Consider the following 18,308-nt stretch of genomic DNA (forward strand, 5'->3'; position numbering starts at 1 on the left):
GATTTGGAGGAAAATTGTAGATAGGAAGTTAGTAATGATGTAATTTTTTCATGTAGTACTGTCATATCCTGTACACCCCTTGAGGGTACATGGCAGGAATTTGATGATGATGATGATGATGATGACATATTCTTATTAAAGCAGTATATACAGTTAGCTTTAAAAGAGTTATTTACAAAAACATCTAATACAAACTTTACCGAGACAAACAAAGTTTATTTTTTTACAATATTCACATGGAACTTTAACCTAAGTAAAAAATTGATGTAATGTGCTTTGGAATATTTAATATTTAAGCTACAATCGAGTTTTTACACTTTGCTTATAATCGTATTCACTCGGCTCCCTGTTTGACTTCCACTGATCCAAATTAATTCATTTACCTTATAACTTATAAGGTAAATGAATTAGGTTATAAGGTTATAAGGACTTATAAGAAAATTACTGATTTGACAATTTTAACAAAAATAAATAAACAATAGCAATACTTAAAGAGCGAATTAAAAATAATACAAAATAATGATAAATAAAATATTATGTTTTCAGTTTTAATTAAATTTGTAAGTAAGGAGGAATACACAAGAGATTGACGAAAAATCGCTCTGCAATCGTGATCAATGGGTTGAACACCCCTGCTCTAGGCCATACTCCTATATTCTTACCATCAATCTGTGAAATGCTCTTATCCCTCTGTCCATCCAGAGCCTTATTTTTTTATTAATTTCCTTAACTGCTCTTTTAACTTTGTGCCTAAGTGGAGGTGAATATCACCCAAGATTTGTGTTGGGGAGGGGTTGTTTCCAAACTTTCCTCATCCTCTCCTATGCAATTCTTCATCAGATATTCTTTCTGTCTGTTTTTGGTCTCCTCTTCTTCCATTAATACTATTCCATTGTTGTTCTTGATAATATTCAATTTGGCATGAACTTGTGCTTAATAAAGTTCACAAACTAGCCCAAATATCCTCTTGAGCATGAGCACCAGATGAGCATGCACATCTGGTGCTCTATATTTTCATGTTTCTTAGTAAAATATTTGTTCTTGTCCTGTCTGATGTATTTTTTACTCTGTATAGTCTCTTATATTCTTCAATCCTGTGTCTCCTCTCCCCCTCTTGATCAGATCTCTGTTAACTCTGAGATCCATGGGTTTCTTAGTCTTCTAATTGTACCCAGATGTTGCTTGACCTATCCTGGATTATACTTTTGACTCCTTCTCAGAATATTTCAGGTGTGTTCTCATTAATTCCTAATAGATCATTCAACCTTTTTGATTTTTAGGAATCACTTTGACATCCATTCTAGTGGCACAGAGCACACCATCAACATAAGATGATCCAATGGAAGAAGTGGAGCTACCAGAAGAATTGCCATGCTTACACCAATTACGTAAACATAATCATGTTTAAATAATTGGTGTTACTGAGAGAAAGAAGTCTGAAACAGATGAGATACTTCTAAATAATAACTAAGTTATTTAAGATATAATATAACTTCAATATTATACATTCAAGACAGATTCAGAGTCTTAGCATATTTATGGCAGGATGTGTCTCATCCTATACTAGTATACTAGTACAACATAAGGCATGACACATAGCCTGTCATGGGTGTGTTAATCTAGTTGGCTTTTGCTAGTGGATGGTTTGTGTCACAGTCTGCTGCTAAGCAGTTGTGCACATCAAAGATACTTGTCTTCTACTTGCAGTACCAGGATGTAATCATTTTGCAATAACTAATCCGTTAGCTTGGACAAATTCCAACTCGTTTGTTATGAGCGTTGCATTTCACTTGATCAAATCTGTCATACTGGACCTAACTAGTACTCTTTCCCATTTCTGCATTGAAATCTCCTTGAATGACCAGTACATTTATCCTAGGTAGGCAATCCAAAATGGTCTAGATTTTCGTAGCACTTCAAACTTAGTGAAGACCATTGTGGTAGAATATAAACCATCATGACTGACACACTGATAGTTTTTTTTTTTATTTTTTTATTTTTTTTTTTGTCACAAAGACATCAAATGTCATCCTGTGCCAGGACACAGGTCACAGCAATACTTGTGGTAATTGGTTAGTAAGATAATCACAAACATCTATGCCCTTGGCAGAATTTGAACCTCCCGCCTCTTGGCTGGAGAGCAGATATGCTAACCATTCAGCCAGCCAGGCTGGTGACATTAGTAGGATGTCATTAAAAGCATCCTCTAATTTATGAGCTTGTAATCAAGAAGGAATCTGTCTTGAATGTATAATACTGAAGTTATATTACATCTTAAATAACTTATTTATTAGAAAGTTTTTTAACTTGGGTATATTATGTATTCAAGATACCAAGTAATTTTATATAAACTTGGTTTTTAATCCTATTTCCCAAGTAAGCAAACAGACAAGTAAGTAAAGTTTGTGCCTGCACATAGTGCAAGTCTGAGGCAACTCATGGTAGTGCCACTCTTTTCCACCTTTACCACAAGTTGCCTAGAGTGGCACTACCATAAGTTGCCTCAGACTTACACTACGTGCAGGTGCAAACTTGACTTACTTGTCTGTTTGCTTACTTGGGAAATAGGATTGAAAACCAAGTTTATATAAAATTACTTGGTATTTTGAGTAACTTATTTATTATTTAAAGTATCTCATCTGTTTCAGACTTCTTTCTCTCAGTAACACCAATTATGTAAACATGGCAATTCTACTGCTAGCTCCACCTTTTCCCTTGAGTCATCTTATGTTGATGGTGCCTTTCTTCAATTCTGCTGAGAGTGAATTTGTTCCATTATCTCTGTTTTTCATTGCTCACCTAGTTATTCGATACACTTGGAGTTTTGTTCAACTACACCCTCTGTCCAAAAAGAAACCAAACTTTTCGAAAATAGAAGAAAATAGTGGCGCCATCTGTTGTATCTCTTTGTTGTCGAAAGTGGCAACCTTCATTAGTGATGTGGCAACTGTTTATGACATTTGTTTCATTAGAAGCCGAGTTATAGTGCCAAGAGTGACAGTGTGTTTTGACAAATGGTCGGAAAATGAGTTTCAAAGAGAAACTCATTTTTCAAAGAGAGCTGTGATTGACTTTTGTGTTAAACTTTTTAAAAGTTTTACTGAAATGCATCAAATGCTTCAAAAAGCATACAGTAATGAATGCTTATCCCATACTCAAGTTTACGAGTGATTTAAGTGATTTCAAAGTGGTCGTGAGATGCTTGAGGATGACAAAAAGCAGGGACATCCAAAAACTGGACTGAGTGAAGTTAACATCCAAAAAGTGCATGATTTCATCAAAGAAAACCTGAAATCGTCCATGAGATTGATTGAAGATGAATTGAAGATTCCAAAATCAACTATGCACAACATTTTGACTGAGAGTTTGGGCCTTCATAAATTGAATTCGCGATTGTTGACCGACGATCAAAAAATGTATTGAATTGAACACTACAAGGACCTCATTAAAACTGTTCATAAGGATTCAAACTTCCTTGAAGCGATCGTTACTGGCTCATACTCAGAACGTGGTGTTTTGAGTATGAGCCCGAAACAAAGTTCCAGAGTGCTGAGTAGAGACCACCAGAAGAGGGCATCTGAAAAAAAAAAAAAGTCGCTTGGAGAAGTCAAAAGCAAAGACAATGCTGATTTGTTTCTACAATTCCAAAGGCATTATCCACAAAGAATTTGTTCTGCCTGGCCAAATGGTCAATGGTGAGTTTTATCTAAAAATTTTGAAGCGATTCATAGTGAGAATTCGTCTCGTATGGCATGAATATCATGATACAGGCAACTGGTCACTTTTGCACGATAAAGCACCATCTCATTGTTCGAACAGTGTGAGACAGTTTTTGAGCAAAAACCAAGTTTGTGTGTTGGATTACTCACTGTATTCACCTAATTTAGCACCTTGTGGTTTCTTTATCTTCCCCCGACTTCATTTGCCAACGAAAGGAAAGCGATATGACACCATCGAAAACATTAAGTGGCAGTAACCATGACCCTCAACAGTATCCCAAAAACCGATTTAAAAAAACTCATTTATCGAATTAATTGATCGTGCCAAACACTATCAAAGCTGAGACAGAGTATATTGATTGAAATAAATGATTTGAATAATTATAATTGGCCTGTGTTTTATTTTCTATCAAAAGTTTGGTTTCTTTTTGGACAGAAGATGTAGGTATTGCCCCAGCTGGCATGACATTTCATAATGATAAACCATCCAGCCCTTTCCTGTTTCATTTGCTGTCTGGGTGATACAGATACTTACAAGGTATGGCATGAGAAAATGAGGGTTGGCATTGGGTCAGAAGCTCTGATCAGTTCTCAATCTTTCTTACCGTATGAGAGTTTCCTACCAGTTATTTAGCTTTAACCCTTAAAGAGACTTATACTACTAAATGTTTTTAGATTGGCATTTTTCATAGCTTAATAAAAAATTATCAGAGATCTGATTTTAAGTAATAAGATCAATCACATCAATTCAGATAGCTTAATAGTTATCTTAATTGATATATTTTCATATAAAAAAAAATTCTTCAATGTAAAGAATTCTGAATCTTTAGTTTCATTGTAGCTGAACATGCAATTATTAAAAAATGACATGTCTATAATTTGTAGAACTGTTTCCTCTTACCTTCTGGATTTCAGAAATAAGTTTAATTGTAAAACTTGATAAAATTTTGAATCTTATAGTGATTTCAGGTAATATTTATAATATTACTTCAAAAGTAATATCATGAGAATAAAGCAGTCATCAATCACATTTTAATCATAACCTTATGACAATGTTTCAAAAAAATATTCAGAAAACAATATTGTTGATTTAAAAGAGATGGTGAACTAATTTGATAAAGTCAGTAATAAAAAGAGGACCATGGAAATGTGATCAGAATTAAAATAGAAATTAAAGCAGAAGGATAAGGATTTAAAAAGTTTCGTTGCTGAAATAAAATGGGAAATTTTGTAATGCACATGTTATTCTACAGAATAAGTGATTGAATGGCAATATTAGAAAGGAATATGAATGAACTCATTAGCTCTGCTCGCACATTTTCGAGAATGTGTGAGCAGAATTAATCTAAAGTGGTATGATTACTTCAACTAGGAATCTTAAACCTTTCCTACTTAAACAAAGTGGGAAAGGTTTGCAAAAATTTGTGTTTTACAGCTCCTCCACCATGAACGTTCATGGTGGAGGAGTTCATGGTGGAGAGGATCTCCCAGAACTGGCATTTTTCATCTTTGTCTATTCTTTTCTTTCTGTATTCTTTGTAAAACAAAGTCTTTTTTTTTTTTTTTACTATTCTGTTTTCCAGGCTTGAGTTGTTCTGTCAGATAAGGAGGATCCTGAATGTTTCTGAATCTGAATGTTTGTCAGTGTTGGATCCCAAATTACATTGGGATCAAGGGAAATAAAACTGCAGACACACAGCATCTAGGTCAGCTTTTTTTCTTAAAATTCTGTCACCTGCATGTTCTCTACACAGATTACAGATAGATTCTTCTTTTTTTTGAGCCTCTTTTCATCCACTGCTGGATATAGGCCTTCCCCCTTAACTTTCTGCACCTACTAGCCATTGAATTAGAAACCTTTATGCAGATGTACATAAACATCACTTATATAGCATATATACAAAAGTATTTGGAGTTCAATAATGGGTTTATCTGGCTGGAACCATGATATTGAAAACAGCAAAGCTGACTAGTTTCTCATAAGGTAAGATATCTTGGGTGTTTAATCAATGGAAAAATAACCCACACAGCTTGGCTAAGAGGTGTAACAGGTGTAACTGTGGTCCTAAGACAGTCTGCCAGGAACAAGATCGACATGATAAAAGACTGAGAAGGCTTTGTATCGACAAACTAAACTTCCTGTGGTCACAAATTGACCGGAACATTTAATGACGGCTATTCCTGATCCATATCTCACCAATCTATGCACAGAGAATTGAAGAGGATTGGTATTAGCAGTCACATGCCTATACAGAAATAATTGATTTCTCTGAAGAACTGGAAAGTTCATCTATGGTGGTCTCAGGACACTGGAAGACTGAAAAAAAGGTCATGTGGTCTGAGTCACAGTATACCTTGTTCTGTACTGACAGTAGGTAGAAATTTTGGTGAGAGTCCATGAAGCAATGAACCCAGCTTGCCTTGTAAACACAACTCAAGGTTTTCTGGACATGGTGTTGGGCATGTTTTGTTGGTACAGAAGCACCCTGAAATTGCTGGAAGGTCAGGTGTCCTCCAAGAAATATCTGAACATTGTTGCTGATCAAGTCCATCCTGCAGTGTTGACATTTTATCCAGGAGGTGATGGTTGTTTTATAGATAACAGTGCTGCTGTCCATCGTGCAAGAATTGTTCAGCAAGCATGACATCAACTTCCATCTTCCCTGGCCACCAAAAGTCCTAATACTTCTTTATTAAAGCCTGGATCTGAATCTTTGAGACATATGGAGCATGTTAGAAAAACAGATCCAGGAGCAGAGTCCTCTTCTGTCAAATCTGAGCCAGTTAAAGCTGAATGCCTGGTATGTTGTGGATATAGCTGCAATCTAATGCCTGTGGAATATATATATTCCAAACCACATATGTGCTATTATTTGGGCTAAAGGAGGTCCAACATGGTATTAAAGAAGTTTCTAATTCGGTGATCAGTATGCATAGCTCTCTCTGTCTTTAGCTAATGCTCACCATTTCTTGTCAGACGTTTGTAGATCGGTGTTCCATCTTGTTCTTCAGCGACCTTTCTTTCTCTTGTATCCACTCAGTGCTTAATTTTGTCCACTTTTTGTCTGCCAGTGTACTAATGCAGGTAGATTATAAGATAAAAATTTGCATCCCAGTGGCAGACTTCATGCATAGAGAGAGAAAAAGAGAACAGCAACAAGCTATGCTGATTATTAAAGATATATATTCACAAGAATAAAGAAAAACATTTTTTTTTTATAATTCTTCATTATTATGAATACATGTGTTTAATAATCTATACTCTATCACAAGTTCCATTAAAAGCTCATAATAAGCTTTATCAGATTCAGTCTGAACTTAAATGACATTCTTGTCTGTATGAGGTTTGTAGAGAGGAAGTTGTTCTTTACCAGTTTTGCATAGGCCATACCCATCTCAAAACTCATTCCAATTGAAATGTGATTTGCCTGTGTGTGTGTGAATGTTGTTCATCCTCTCTAACTGCTCATCATATTTTAATTGAATGTTCTCATTATATCATTGAGCTCAGTCATTATTTTATTGGTTTCAGTAATCTACGTGAGTCTTATACACTCAGATTTTATATACTTATCCAGTGTTTTTAAATTTTACAAAAAATCAGTAATTATACAAGTATATGACATTTTAGAATTATATATTTTAATATACTGATTTTAGTTTTATTTTTATGCATCAGACATAGCAGTTTTAACTTATTTAATTATATATGGATATTTGTTAGTTTTATTTTATCTTTTGACATGGCGCATTGTAACCTGAAATGCTGATGCAGCATAAAAAACTAAAACATCACCAACAACATGTGTCACAGACATATATACTGGTCTCATAGCCTTAGTTGTTTTAGCTGTAATTCTAAACGACCACTTCAAGAACCTTATCCTCTTATTTTGAAGAGAAAACATTTAGTTATGCTCAATACGAGTGAGGAAGAAGAGACCCAATCTGTGGAAGAACAACACTTGGATTCTCCATCAGGACAATGCTTCAGCCCACAGTGTATTGTCTGTAAAGCAGTATCTGGCTGATAAGATCAGGTCCCAGTGTTGAACCATCCACCTTACTCACTGAACTTAGCTCCATGCGACTTTTACCTTTTCCAAAGTTGAAATTCACATTGAGGGGCACCCATTTTCAGTCAGTGGATGAGGTAAAGGAGAAAACGGCAGCACTACTGAAACAGATAACACCTGATGACTTGAAGAACTGCTTCCAACAGTGGAAAATTCATATGATAAATTTAGTTTAATCTTTAATCCTTTATCCAAGTGTAAGCAAACAAAGTTTGCATTTGAAAATATCTTCAGGATTGAGACAACTCATAGTAAAGGGGACCAAGCTCTCATCACTCTTTGTCTCAGTATCTCCCATAATGCAAAGCACATCTCCTTGCAGACATCTATAATGCTATGCATTAAGGGAAGGACCACTACCCAGACTGGTTTCGACCTTTATTGAGGTCTTGTCAGTGGGAGCCAGACCCAGAAATGGTGATACTAAGGCAGAAGCAATGAAGAGGTCATATTTACCTATATGAGTTGCCAAAAGGTGTACTACCTTATTATTAAATTACTGTCCGCATGGTTAGCCTAGGGGCTGTGCACTTCGCAACCATATGACTGGGGAAGGAGTGTCCCAGGTTCGATTCCCGTGAAGACGTGAGGAATTTGAGGATCTTCCTCAGCCATAGTCAAGTTATCCGGTCTTGGACGCAGGCAGTAGGGTTTTTTCCACCAGTTTATCTGGTATTTTTCATCCCGCAAGCAGGCAAACCGGCTCCGTGAACACACACACGGATCTACAGCCATAAATACCTAATCCCCCATGAGGGGGGCTCAACTCGCCCCAATAGGGACAGGGGGGGGAAAAAAGGAGGAACCTCCATACGAATAAATAAAAAATTAAATTACTCTGGATTTAGAGAAAGATGTTGGAAGTTTATTTTGCATTTGGTTAGACTATAATAAATTTAGTTTAATCCTTTATCCGAGTATAAGCAAACAAAGTTTGTGCCTGAAAATATCTTCAGGACTAAGGCAACTTGTAGTGAAGGTGGACCAAGCTCTCATCACTCCTTGTCTCAGTATCTCCCATAATTATCTCCCTTAATGCATAGCATTATACATGTCCGTAAGGAGATGTACTTTGCATTATGGGAGACACCTTTTGGCAACTCGCATAGGTAAATATGACCTCTCCATTGCTTCTGCCTTAGTATCACCACTTCTTGGTCTAGCTCCCACTGACGAGACCTCAATAAAGGTCGAAACCGGTCTGGGTAGTGGCCCTTCCTTTAATGCATAGCATTATACATCCACAAGGAGATGTGCTTTGGATTATAGGAGATACTGAGACAAGAAGTGATGAGATCTTGGTCCACCTTTACTACGAGTTGCCTCAGTCCTGAAGATATTTTCAGGTGCAAACTTTGTTTGCTTACACTTGGATAAAGGATTAAACTAAATTTATTATAGTCTAACCAAGTGCAAAATAAACTTCCAAGAAAATTCATATGTAACAGTGTATAGATATAGGAAGGAGTATGTTGAAGGGGATAACAATTAAGTTGTACAATTGTAATAATAAACGACATTTTTGGAACCAGTCTTGTTATTTAATAGCCACACCTCGTATCCTATTGCACAGATTGCAGTGACATTATGCAGTAGCTCATAATTCTTCTTCTTTAGCCTCTTTCTATCCATGTCTGTCTTTAGCTAATGTCCACCATCTCATGTCAAATCTTTGTAGTCTTGTTCTTCCATCTTGTTCTTTGACATTTCCTTCTCTTTTCTTCTATTGGTATCTATTCAGTGCTTAATTTTGTCTACCTTTCATCTGGCAATCTACTAATATGATCAGCTCATTTCCATTTACATGATTTATAACACTTCACAATAACTTCTACTTCAGTCATCTCTCTAATTCTAGTATTACTTATTTTATTCCTTTTTGTTAATGTAGAACATTCTTCTCTCCAAAATGCTTTGAGCACATGCAACCTGTTCCTGATTTTTAGTTGTTGTCCATGTCTCACTTCCATAGATAAACATTGGAATAATTCATATATTAAAGCATTTCTTTTTTTATATTTTAATATGATGATCTGTTAATTTTAATTTGATTTGATTGGAATTTGTCATCAATCTTTAAACTTTTTTTCCTGCTTTCTTTGTCAAAGTTATTTAGCATTTTCTGAGCTTTTTTTCTTTATTTTTTTGCTAAAAGAACAATGTTACCTGCAAAACATAACTGATTGAGAATTTTTCCATTGATGGTAACTCCATAGTTTTCTCATGAGACATTTTTAAAGAACTTCTTAACTTGTGAAATAAATTAGCTTTTACGTAATAATAATGTTCCAGAAGTATTATCATTAGGTTTGGCCATTGAAAGTTTTATTATAGCCATTTTGCAGAACTACTGTAGTGTTGTATATTTGTTAATGGAGGTTGTGCTAAGTCTATATATCTGTCATGCTTTGAAAGATATGCACACTACATGGAAGAAAAAGTGAGAAAGAAAGAAAAGGATTATTATGTAAATTATTTCTCATCATTATACATAATACATACTTTCACTAAAATGATTTATTTCTTTTGATTAGGATATGAAGCAAGTGCATTTTCCTATGAGATATCATTACCATCATCCCTTATATTCATGTATTATGTACTCATCCCATCTGTGGTTATGATCAAAGTGTACTTGGCAATTTATTTACTATCTCGAAAGAATGGCAGTTATGATATTTTGGACTATATCCTGTTTTATAAAAATTCATAGTGAATATGGATTGATGGAAAATATCTGTAAGCTTATCTGATATTTTCTTGTAGAATATGCGTGTAATCATGTATCAAATTCTTTTTTGTAGGGGAGGGAAGTTTTTGAAGCAGTATGCAAATTTTGTGAAAGATAAGAAGAAAGGCCTTTTTGTAAATTCAAAAAGCCTATTTTCAATGAACGTCATGGTATTATAAATGTATTTTTATAGGATAAAATCGATGTATCACTATATTATTTAATAAATTTAGACAATTTATGACTAAAATTAAGTGATTAATTTTTGAAGTAAAGATATATTGTTTGTTTTAAAGTGTATTTCTTGTGAAATTGAACTTTTAATTTTCCTACAGTTTAATAAGGAAGATACTTGTTGAGAGGCATTGCTTATACTTAAATTCTTATTACATGTAAGAATTTAATAAAAATTTTAATATTTTAACATTTAAGACCACTGTTTTAACAGTGTGGGACTTATCTCTTATAATATTATATCTAATTGATATTACCTTTACAAGAAAATAGAAATACAATGACAGTAAATCACATGGTGGCATTCAGCCACTTATTAGTAACTAAGTATTGTATTCCAAACCAATCATTTAAGTGACTGATCATTTTGGTCATGAACTAGCAACTGGAAGCAGTAACTCCTTAGTGTGATTGCAGTCATAGAGATAGGGCTGGTTTGGCATAATAAATGAATACTAAGTTGCTGATAAATGACAAGATGCTATGTGATTTATGGGGTTTACCAATTAATGGCGTGAGTGTTAGAACAGAGAGCATCATGATATTATTTATTAATATCATTGTTTTAAAAGATTTAGCATTATCATGTAATGTTTTCATTTTGCTTAGGTATGAAATTTGTATTATAAAAAGGTAATTATAATAAATTATCAGGTTTGAAATGTAATTTATAAACCTTAGATTCAAATTTTTGATTAGGACAGATTATATCATACTTTTAAGGTAAATAATAACAACAAAAGAAGACTGATAAAAGTTGGATATGTCAATGGAATATAACATCTCAAATGGATGACTATTATTTTACTGGGTGAAAGAAACTGAACCCAGAATTTCTCTCTAGGTTGATTTCTCAAATTTACCTCTCTGTATTGTTTTATACTATTATAACTATTGAACTTGTAAGAAAAACATAAAACTGTTAATAATGCTATGTTAATAGAAAAAATAAATAAATATGAACTAAAAATAACTAACACTGGATTTATATGTTGTAATAATTATTTAACAAAGCCTACTAGTTTCGCTACTTCATCCCAAACCCAGATGAAGCCCCACTAGCTTAAGTGATGAAATTGGTAGGTTTTATTAAATAATTATTAATAAAATCTATAAACCCAGTGCTTATTTTTTATATAAATATATACATTATTTTCAATTCATTCAAAGAAAAATTTGGAATCCAGTAGTAAAACTTAGAAATACTAGAGATTTGATTGTTAACATCTTAATTGGTCTCAGATTATAGTTATAAGAGTTTTCATTAAGAAAAGGCATAAATTATTTTATAGGCATGTATCAGTATTAGAAAATGGACACTTTGCAGTTTACATTTAATTAGTCAATAATTTAACATTACTGAAATAATTAAACAAAAAAATGTTTGGATCAAAACTTGTAGGTACCAAGTTTACAAACATAGTTAATGGCACATAAAGCAATAGCAACTGTAATTAACAGATAATTCTTTGATTTTTGCAATATAATATTTTTTAAAATATGTGCAGGTTTTTATTGCTTCATAAACCTGGTAAACCTAATACACTCACTCACTACATGCATCTTCTGATCTTTTGCTGAAATTCTCAGTAATGAATACTAATAATTCTCCTGGTCCATTTGCACATTGCTATTCTTATCACTTATATAAGATGTCATAGTCATCTGCTAACTACCATTAACATGAAGCAAGTCTTTAAAATCAGTAGTCCTTTAAAAAAACTTTTGCCAAACTGTTATCTGATTGCTTGCTCCTCAGTATTCTCAAAAATAATGAAAAAATCATTACCAGCCAACTTCTTCACTGTCTACTGATTAATTTTTAATAAACTACTAATTAATTCCTAACTAATTAGGAATCCTATTAATTAATTAATGATTGCTGACATGGATTCGAATTTTGTACCATTTGCAGATCCCATTTTAGGGGTTGACTTCTTTTAAATTTTATTGTTTTCAGGTGAATATTCATCTTCATTAAGACCAGTCTATGATCAGATCCACAGTCAGCACTTGGCATCACCTTTGAGTTCCGTATTCCATTGAAGTAACGTTTACTGACTGCAATATAGTCTAATTGATTGTTGTATCTTCCATCCGGACTTTCCCATGTGTATCTTGCTGTTGGTTTTTGCTCAAAATAAATGTTAGTTATGACGAGATTGTGCTTGTTACAGAAATCAATCGGCTTTTGTCCTCTCTCATTCCAAATTTCTAGTCCAAATGGACCCACGTGTGTAGATGTTCTCTCTCTCTCTCTCTGATCCAACTTTTGCGTTCCAGTCACCCATAACACAAATAACTCGATCTTTCTTGCCTCCGACTTCCTTTATACACCATCCTATTTCATCATACATATCTATTTCTGCTTCCTCATTCTGTTCTGTAGGAGCATATATTTGAATGATCAGCATATCTCTAGGTTTAGATTTCACTAGAATTGCCATTACTCTATCTGATTTTTTGATTATATGGATAATGTTTTTATTAGTTTTCTGCTCTACGATAAATGCTACTCCTCTTCTTGATATTTCACCAACTGACGTATATATTTTATATATCTTGCCATTTGGAAGTTTCGACTCAAAATCTGATGATCCTTTCCAAAACGTTTCACTTATTCCTAGTATACTAATATTCAATCTCTCATCACATTAGCCAATTTCCTGCATTTATTCAATCCTCTTGCATTCCAAATAGCAACATTCAAGCAATTTCTGTGTCAAGTTTCTTTATAGCAGTCACGGACTGACGATACCGCAAGGCCTGCTATATCACCCCTGACACCACCATTCCAAGCATATTGAGACTACCTGGGCTTTAATTCTTTTCTGTGTAGACATGATGCTTTACACAGCGGCATTACGGAATGGGGCAGCCAGAACTATCCAACCCCCAATATGAATGGAGCACCGCAGCTGTCGTTGGTTAGCGGGTCCCATGGACCTAGCCAGGAGGCCACTGATCATCCACCACTGAGGGGATTCCTCGATGCGCCGTGACAGCCCAGCGACCAGTACAAAATCCAATAATAAAATCAACATTTAATGAAAATATTTCAGAACTGCTGTCTGCGCAGTTGCAAAACAAAAATGAACCCTCTCAGTGGAATAGACTACAAGCAACTATCATAACATCTGCTAAAAACTACATCAATAAACAAGAAGAAAAAATGAAAAAACCATGGATAACTCAAGAGGTAATCAACCTTATTGATGAAAGAAGAACATGGAAAACAGGTGCAAATGAAGAAGAAAGGTTAAGATATAAAACTTTGGATAAAAGAATCAAACAATTATGTAAAAGATTGAAAGAAAACTGGATAAATAGGTGATTCACCACTGAGGGGATCCCTCGATGCACCGCAACAGCCCAGCGACCAGTACAAAATCCAATAATAAAATCAAAATTTAATGAAAATATTTCAGAACTGCTGTCTGTGCAGTTGCAAAACGAAAATGAACCCTCTCAGTGGAAGAGACTACAAGCAACTATCATAACATCTGCTAAAAACTACATCAATAAACAAGAAGAAAGAAAGACAAAACCATGGATAACTCAAGAGGTAATCAACCTTATTGATGAAAGAAGAACATGGAAAACAGGTGCAAATGAAGAAGAAAGGTTAAGATATAAATCTTTGGATAAAAGAATCAAACAATTATGTAAAAGATTGAAAGAAAACTGGATAAATAGGCAGTGCACTGAGATAGAAGAATTACAAAATAGGAACAAAACTAGAGAAGCATTCCTGAAAGTGAAAGAACTTAATGGGAAAAACAAAATGTACACGGTCTAATAACATCAAGGACAAAGATGGAAACATACTCATTGATAAGGAAAAAATAAATGGAAGATGGGTGGAGTACTTATCCGATCTCTATGATGATGATAATGGTAACATGTTAGATGATTCACGACACCTTAAGTTAAACGTAATAACAGAGACCACTCTACCCACAAGAAAGGAGGTAGAACATGTAATTAAGAATCTTCGTAATAATAAATCCCCTGGGTGTGATAATATTCCGGCTGAGCTTCTGAAAGCTTTGCATGGCAATAATAACTATTTAGTGGAATCCATTCAGGACATCTATAAAACAATACAATTACCTGAAGTTTTTACAACATCTATCTACATACCAATTCCAAAGAAACATAATGCACAAAATTGTGAGGATTACAGAACTGTGAGCCTAATATCCCATGCATCTAAAATTATTTTAACCATCATTAACAAACAAATTGAAAGAGCCATAAGCAGTGAATTGAGTGAACAACAGAAAGGCTTCAGAAGAGAATGGGAACCATTAATGCTATCCTGTAACTAAAAATACTAATAGAAAGAGCACTTGAAAGAAATAGGAACATTTACATATGCTTCATAGACTTTCAGAAGGTTTTTGACCAGGTAAAACATAATAAAATGTTCAATATATTAGATAAATTAGACATAGAAGATCATGTACTTAAGATTATAAAAATGATTTATACCAAACAGAAAATGCAGCTCTTTAACTCTTGAGTCTTCAGAAGTGAAAATAAAAAGAGGAGTTAGACAAGGTTGTATCCTTTCACTAAATCTATTTAATATCTATAGTCAGACAGTGATGAAAAAGATTGAAAAATAAAAAACAGGAATTAGTATCAGTGGTATAAAATACAACAGTCTTAGATATGCTGATGATACCATTCTAATAGCAGAAAACAGAAACAAATTAATCAAATTACTGCAGCTACTAATTGAAGAAGGTAAAGAATTTGGATTAGATATTAATGCAAAAAAAAACCAAATTTATGAAAATCTCAAAAGAAAGCAGATCCGAGCCAGAAATATTCATAAACAATATGAAAATTGAACATACAACAGAATACAAATATTTAGGCACTTTACTGCAGATGGAAAGCAAGATAAAGAAATAAAAATAAGAACAGCCATAGCTAAAGATGCATTCTGGAAAAATAAAGATCTGCTTAGAAGTTCTGTGAGTATCGAGACAAAGAAAAGAATGATAAGAACATTAGTGTGGCCAATTTTCACATGGAAGTGAGACCTCGATATTCAAGAAGAGAGTAAGGCAACAGATAACGGCGTTTGAAATGTGGTGCTATAGGAGAGCTCTGAAAATCCCATGGACAGAAATGTGACAAATACAGATGTCCTACAGAAATCTTTATTACAGGAAATGATCCAGAGAAAGATGAGATTGGAAGGATATGTACTGAGAGGTTCAGCAGGATAGAGGATACTAACAGTTTTAGAAGGAAAAATTATGGGAAAAGGATCAAGAGGCAAAAAATGAAGAACATGGCTAGAAGATATAAGATCATGGACAGGATCACATGGCTATGCAGAAATAAAAAAGGAAAGCCACCAAACATAGAGAACTGGAAGGACACGGTGCTGCACCCTCTCGCTGAGGAAGCTACATGAAGGAGGAGGAGGAGGACATGGAGTCTCCCCATCACTCCACAGCAAACTTAGCCAACCTTTATTCACATTTGGACTCGAGCCGTGTAAAAGTTTGGAGGACCTGATGTAATCATATTTGATTTTTTATTTATTTATTCATGTGGGGTTCTTCCCTGTCCCTTTGTGAGGGGGTGGGGGAAGAAATAGTTATATATATTTTTTTATGACTGTCAATCTGTGTGTGTTCATGAGGCCGGTTTGCCTGTTCTGAGAGACAAAAAACTCAAGTTTCCAAGTGAAAAAACCCTCTACCTCCATATAAGACTGGCTAACTCATCTCGAAGGAGACCAGATAAAGGTTCCTCATGTCATAGACAACAATCGAACCCAGATCTTTCTGACCAAAGGGCTTTGTCTATACTGACCGAGCTATGGAGGCTCTGTCATGTTTGATATATGATCAAGTCTAGCATAGAGGTCTTCTTCTTCTTACCAAGCTACCATTTTGTAATTGAGTCCACTGCTCTCTTCTCTGGCCATTCATTGTATCTCATGGTGCTTTGTTTCTGCTCAAATTTCTGTCATTTGGCGGGGGGGGGGGGGTATCCCATGGCTCTTTGCTTTCATCCACACTTTTCCTCCTTTACATGCTTCACACTCTCTCACTAATCTCAAATGCTAGCCATAGTTTTGCTGATGGCAGTACCCCCCCCCCCCCCCCCCAGTCCTGCCATCAAATGAATATGATACACAGTTTATTTGAGAAACTGTGTATCATATTCATTTGATTCAAGCTTTAAGATCTACTGTAACCAATGCTTTAACCTCTTTACTGGCTGAGGTGAATGAAATAGTTGTTGCAGAATCGTATCCAGATTTATCTGGACGTATATATACATCCTGGCCAGTTGGGGGGTTGACTGATCTCCTTACCATTCTGACTGGGATTGAAGGCCATTATTCACACTGGTTTTTGATGCCTAGGCAGTTCAAGAAAAGATTTCAGCATATTGCAGGTGGCTTGGAACCAAATCTCTATTTTCCTACTCAGCTTACAATGCAGCATGAAACAGCTGCCAAAAGAGCAAATACAAATCAGAGCCAAGTGCAAAAAAACTTGTTTTCTGGTCCCTTTCCGAGGCTATTGTAATTTCATCCACAGAGAGGCTGACCTCCTAGCATTCTTATTTCAAACTACTGCATTGATCAAGAATGCACTCCCACTTTACTAAGACCTGCTCACTGCATGCATCTTCAGAATGATTCTGAATAGTTTGGATACCAACAATTCCAAGTCGTCTGGTCTTGATGGCGTTCTCCCCCACCCCCCAGTTGTGCTAAAAATTTTTGTACCAGAATTAATGATCTTCTATATCATCTTTACAATTCTTCATACTCATGTAGTATATACCTTATATCATGAAACTAAGTCTATATTCAACCCATCCCAAAGATAAGCTAAAAGCCAGCTCTGTCAGAAATGGAGAAAATCAACAACAATTAACTTCGCCACCCAGTGGAAGCCACCAGTTAATGAGTGTTCACCAGAATGGATTCTCCCACTTCCAATCCAGAGATCTGTTTGTCCAAATATTATAGACACAAACTATGGAAAGATTTGGTTAAATCCATGTGGTCTTTCTAAACATTTCTAAAGCATTTCATCAGTCTGACACAAAGGTCCACTCATCAAATTTACCATCTCATAGTCTTTTAACTACATTTTGCAGCTGGATTGCTAGTTTTCTCTCTGGTTGTTTGCTATGTATCATGATAGATAGCTTCCTTGTAAATCACATATGGGCAACCACAGGCCGGATCCAGCCCTAATCTATTTCAGCGAAGTTTGTCTGATTCATGGTGGGAGAAAACATGGTGTGTTCTACTAACTCACATTAAACTGACATCATATGACTTGTGCAAAACACACCATATTTTCTCCAACCGAGGTCTCTTTCTCACTTTGACTAGCGGCGTGTGTGAATGTGTTACAACGTGTCAGTTCATACTTGCATTGGTGTTGTGTTTTGTTCAGTGCCTGCATTGATGTTATATTCTGTTCAGTGTCTGCGTTGATGTTGTGTTCTTTTCAGTGCCTGCGGTGTACAATACAGTTTTTGTTTGACAGTTCTGAA

The 18,308-nt window shown here is 34.9% G+C and overlaps 1 protein-coding gene across 1 annotated transcript in view; it reads left to right on the plus strand.

Annotated features, from left to right (window-relative positions):
• Positions 1 to 10,776, plus strand: part of MBD-like (methyl-CpG-binding domain protein 2) — a 90,587-nt gene extending 79,811 nt beyond the window's left edge. The window contains exon 6 of the mRNA XM_090401466.1: positions 10,330 to 10,776. The gene's annotated coding sequence lies outside the window, so the exon portion shown is untranslated. The remainder of the gene's footprint in view (positions 1 to 10,329) is intronic.
• The last annotated feature ends 7,532 nt before the right edge of the window (positions 10,777 to 18,308 follow it).

The sequence above is a fragment of the Typopeltis vanoorti genome, chromosome 12 (genome assembly GCF_054136105.1).
Source record: "Typopeltis vanoorti isolate ZY-2024b chromosome 12, IOZ_Tvanoo_1.0, whole genome shotgun sequence".
NCBI classification, from domain to species: domain Eukaryota; kingdom Metazoa; phylum Arthropoda; class Arachnida; order Uropygi; family Thelyphonidae; genus Typopeltis; species Typopeltis vanoorti.